The following is a 6,000-nucleotide window of genomic DNA, read 5'->3' as shown; positions in this document are numbered from 1 at the left end:
ACAGTGTCTTTGTTTTGAGTTTGTTGTTGACATTTGTGGTATAGCATAAGTGCTGTATGATCTGCACTATAGGTACACTGTGAAAATACCTTCAGTTCAAATCTCATGACAAAATGTTGGAGATGCCAGACTCTTGTGATGGTTGGTTGGCTCACCTGACAACCTGGCAGAGTCTTGAAGACATGTGCAAACTATTATGAGAAAGTCTATTAACAAAGTTTCAAGAACCAGATTTAAATGATTACTCTAGGGATATACTAGAACCCCTCAGGTATTGCTAACATAGGGATCATGTGGATAGGATTAGAATAATTACTGCACTCACAGAGGCATTCAAACAATCATTATTCCTATGCTCCATATGTGAATGGAACATGAAGAAACTCTAAAAACTATTGCAATGGTATGTTCCCTCTGCATGCACCTCACACTGGTTTGCAGAGTGTAGATGTAGATGTGGATGAAGATGTGGCAAGATAGACCAAGGACAGGAAGTAGTTGATAGTTGATGGCTGCATAGATACCCATTGTGCTTGCTAGGATTAAGACAGTGAGGCTGATAACCAGAACAGTGGCAGGATTCCTCAGCATAGTTTTCATTGCATTTCAAGGAGACATTAGGTAGCCTCACATAATCAGCTTATGTTTAACATTTGTAGAAAGGAATCAGGACTATATAACGCTTAATTTGTGTAAGTTGTGCTGAAAAGAAGAACTTTGTTAACATACAGCTTAGTAATTTTCACATAGATAAGAATAATGAAGTTAACTTAAATACATAAATTGAATCTGTGTTTAGTTTGGGATAACCTCACACAATTCATTTTTAAAGGTTTACTTACTGTTTGGTATATAGTGATTTAAAGTCAACTGTATCATTCAATCAGTGGTTAGGTTAATATCAATTTTATATAGGTAACCCCCTTAAAGAGTACTGAAAAAGTGTCTCTGCTGGGAGACTTTTCACATATGTTTATTGTATAATAAGAAATAAATTCCATACATGATAATTTTTATGGCTCTGGTCTGAGCTATTAAATGTTGATATCCCTGACATCTTACCATTCAGGTAGACCAGGGCAACATTATTTATTTAAAGCACAAAATTAGTCTTTCTGTATTTGTATTGAAGTAAAATCCTAGCACAAAATCACAACAGAACACAGAAAGAATAGAAAACAGGCTTAAATCAGAGCAGAATATTAACTTAGAAATCACAAAGTGCCAAATCATATTTAATTATTCAAAGCCCACACATATTTATTGACATTATCATGTGTATGACTTTGAATGGTATTATTACAATTCAGTAGCTTCCTCCACAGATCATGGTAACTGCTATATCACATACATACATATGATTAATATTGAAGGCATTTCCGACATGGACCAAGCTCTGATTTCATTTAGTTTAAAGGTGCTATGAAAAACCAACAAATAAATATTTCTTACAGTTAAATACTTAACCCTACAACCACCAAGAATGGACAAAAATTGGCTGTACATGGTTGTTGTGTTAAAAAATCATAACAAATATCTTGCTATGATTATGGGTCTTTTCTATCCATTTTTCACCTTATGAGGCACTATACATTTATGTCGGTAAATGTTTAAAAACTGCAAATAAAAAATGTAACTTTTTTACTCAAGGGCATATTTTACCCTGTTCTGGTACCACCTGTGACCATAATTCTTACTGCCTTCCCTAGAAACCCCAAACATAGACAAAAATTGCTTGTAAACTTTTATTTTCTTTCAGGGGACCTCCTTGAAAGTCTGATTGTTGACTTTCATTTTTATTGTTGATTTATAGACAACCATTATTACTGGAAGTTTGCCACAGTAAAGCAAATATCTTTCCTGTAAGGAAGATTTTCTAAAATGAGGCAAAAATTTTTGCCGCAAGTTTAATAGACCACAAAATATTCGAGTTCAGAGAATTCAAATAAAGAAGTGGAGGACAATGAAGAAACAAACTGTACAGGCAGCACACCAAATAAATGTGTTAGAAGTTCTAGTAGAGTGTATCTGGCAAAAACTCCTAGGCAATTTGAAAGAGATTTAGCTGTCATAGTTGATGAGCCTCAGGGAATGACTACAGCTGTGAAAATAACAAATATATATAAATCATTCAAAATAAATTTCATTCCTGAAATAGTAAGGAAAATAGTTGACTATACGAATGAAGAAGCTGAAATAAAAAATGTATCTCCTGCTAGCGAATCTGAAATATATGCTCTGAAGGGTATTTTAATTCTAGTGGAAGTTCACCAGGATATCAGTATTCCAATACTGACAAGCTGCAGGGACAGATTTGTGACAGGAAATGGAGGAAGAAAGATCATATGAACAATTGTCCAGAAAAGCAACATTGCCACTGTAGACGATTCTGATGAAATAGAGTTTCTCTGACCATGTGCCACGTGTTCCTTGTGTGTTGCAGATTGTGTGTTTGATGCAGTGTACTGTAAGCAGCAGATTAGACCAGTATTCATGTCAGGAGCAAGTAAGGTTGCTGTTTGTATATGCCCAAGCAGATTGAAATGGTCAAGTGGCAGCACAGCTATACCAACATAAGTTCCTTCACAGACACCACACACATCCCTTAACGTTTCAAGCCCTTTTTGAGATCCTTTCAGACAGATGAACATCTAGGAGGCATGTCCATAAACCAGATTTGGCGGACCGGATTCTGCAGAATATTGAGACGAACCATAATACAGGCTCCAGGCAAGAGTCCACCAACATGGTTTAATCTGAAGTATAATTATGTCTATCCTGCATGACAACTGCTACTAACCTTATCATATGCAACAAGTGCAAAGACTGTAGGCACCTGATTTCCCTCTACTGGAAGAATTTTATCAATTGGTTTTTTGCACCAGACCATTGCAATTATGGGATTTCTGTCATCAGTCATCTTTACTGACAAAGCAGCCTTTACTAGAACTGGCATCATAAATCTGCATAACCATCTTCTGTGGGATATAGATAATCCTCAGGGAGTGATTGAGGCATCTCATCAGTGTCAGTTCATCATCAGTGTTTCGGCAGACATTCTTGGCAACCACATAGTTTGATTAGTTTCTATTCCACTTCACCTCAACAGAGGGATGTACCTGAACTTACTGCAGAACACTCTGCCTGGGCTGCTTGAGAATGTGCCCTTGGAAATATGACAGGTTTCGTTGTTTCTGCATGGTGGAGCACCACTCCACTTCCGCATTACTGTTCGCTGACACCTCAACAACATCTTCCCTGGACAGGGGACAGAATGTGGTGTTCCCATGGAAGCCACTTTGAAAATCTGTTGTGATGTGGATGTGATGCAGCTCTGTCCTGTGTTTTGGGATGATTTTTTGTCATTGCACGCACACCATACATTTATGGACAATTGGTCATAGGACCTTTTTTCCTCTACTTCTAGTCAGAAATCTGTCCCTGCAGTTTGTTGGTTTTATTAATATTCATCCTTAATAGGGGAAGTATGAGTAAGACAAGACATAATCAGCTATTGCAAATTTTTCATTTTGATGATAAGGGCAAGCAGACAAATTTGTGCCACTGCATTAAGTTTTTGAAGAAGTGAATGGAAAATTCCAAAATTACTTCAGAAGTGGACCTCACAATATGTTTGGTGAATTGCAATGTCCTTTCAGAGAGCATTGTCCATTTAAAGTTTTCTTCAAACACAAGCTTGGGAAATATGATATACTCATTAGAATTCTCAGTAGTTGGGCTGCCCATGCCCAGTAGGACTGATGGGGATGTTTATGACAACTACAGAACTCAACATGGGCTGCAATGATATGCGTGTGTTTATGGTGACAATTATACAATGGTTTATACATTTTGTTGAAATAAAGTTATTCTGGTTCATGGAACAGTATTAACTGGTACAACAATTGGTAGATCCAAGGGGAAATCCATGAAAGAAATAATGTCATAAAAATATTACGAAGGGGGATCAAATGTAAACGGGATTTTTGTTCCTGAACATCAACAGTTGGTGGCACTGGCCCTGCACATCTGCTATGCTTATGCATAACTGTTAGATGTGAGGAGAACATGCTGTTAGATATTTCCCACTGTTTCGTCAGTAATGCTCACAATGTCTGAGTAACAGTAGCACCCCTCCATTGCACAATTCATAATTATCAAATTTCTTGCTTGTGAAGGAATTACAGTGGCAGAAATTTGCCAAAAATTGCACATTACATTGATAAAACATTATTAAGGACGTGTGTGTTTGCCTGGCATAAAAAGTTGAAGGAAGGACAAGAACGTGTGGAAAGTCAGCAACATGATTGCCGTCATTGGACCAGCATTACAGGCAAAAACATTTGAGTGATTAAAGGCATTGTTGATGATGATAGACAGGCAAGAGTATTAGAAATTGCATAAAAAGTCAGAATCAGTTATGGGATCTGTCAAGCAATCATCACAAACAGTTATGTAAATGTGTTCCAGATGAGTCCCTAAACTTTTGACCAAAAATCTGAAGTTGAGATGTTTGGAGGTCTGTCAGAGGCTTACAGTAAAGTCTGTGGAAGAAGATGATGAATTTTTGAGTTGGATTGTCACCTGCAATAAAACATGGGTTCACCACGACACTCCAGAATGCAAACAAGCCAGTAAGAAGTGGCAGAGCGAAGGAGAGGCAGCACCAGTGAAGCCATGACTCGAATGTCAGCTGGCAAGGTCCTTTCAACCATTTTTTTCAATCAGCAAGGCAATTTGCAGATTGATTTTTTGCATGAGTGATGCACAGTCAATGCTGCTTACTACTGTGAATTGTTGAACAAGACAAGAGTTGCATATCACCACAAAAGACGAGTCCAATCGATTCGACAGGTCATCCTCCTCTACGAAAATGCGTGACCCCATACTGCAGCTCTGACTGTCTCCAAGCTACAGGAAATGCTCTGGCCTACACTTGATCATCCTCCTTACAGCCCGAACTTATCGTCCTGCTATTTCCATTTATTCAGATCACTTAAAGAAGCTCTAGGAGGATGACAATTTGAAGATGACGAGAGTGTGTAAGACTTTGTGGGCAACTGGCTGGTGACACGAACCAGTTCTTTTTATGATGAGGGCATCAAAAAGCTACCCATACGCTGGGACAAATACATTTCCAAAGCAGGAGACTATGTGAAAAAATAAATTATAATTGCCTTGAGTTTTTCAATAAATGAATTTAAATAAAACATGAAATGCTGTTTATATTTGATTCCTCCTCATAACATCAGTGGCACCAAAAGCAATGAAGTGTTGCTGAAGCCACTTTCTTTAAGCTGTCCAGTCTTCAGCCTCATCATCACATGGGGGAAAAGGCAGCAGGCACACAAATGATGTAGAAAACTGTGTAGTCAACACGGCCAACAAATTTATAATAGCAACTGTATGAACCTGTTGCTGCTTGATGAGAGATTTGAGCACTGCCTCCAAAAACGTGAGAACCAAAGAAACAGCCAAACATACTGAACACACAAAAAGGGAACACCATGCTTGTTGCCAATAGTGTCACAATGAAAGTTGCAAGTAATGGCGTAGCTACCAAAGACAAGAGTTTATTAATCCACACTCAAGTACACACAACCACAGAAACTATAGGGACATCTGAGGAAGAGTGCTTGTCACATTGTCATTATATAGGGAAGAGCTCCAACAGTTGCAAAATCTAACAGAAAGAAGAAGGTTCTGCTGCTAGGTAGTTCACATGGTAGAGGTGTGGGCCAGCAGTTGCAGGAAGTGTTGGGAAGTGAGTACCTGGTCACCAGCATTGTGAAGTCTAGTGCAGGGTTGGCTCAGGTGAATGACAGCATAGGGGAGCTATGTAGGATTTTTATGAAGGAGAATCAACTAGTGATAGTGGGTGGAGCAGAATAATTTTTTGTTGGAATTCCACAATTTTCACGAAACTGTTACAAATACAAAAAAGATTATCTGGATGATCCTATGCAGGGATTGCAGTGGACCTCTTTTTCAAAGTCTGAA

This window comes from Schistocerca serialis, chromosome 2 (genome assembly GCF_023864345.2).
Source record: "Schistocerca serialis cubense isolate TAMUIC-IGC-003099 chromosome 2, iqSchSeri2.2, whole genome shotgun sequence".
NCBI classification, from domain to species: domain Eukaryota; kingdom Metazoa; phylum Arthropoda; class Insecta; order Orthoptera; family Acrididae; genus Schistocerca; species Schistocerca serialis.
The sequence above is the reverse complement of the archived record's forward strand: the minus strand, read 5'-3'. Positions refer to the sequence as shown.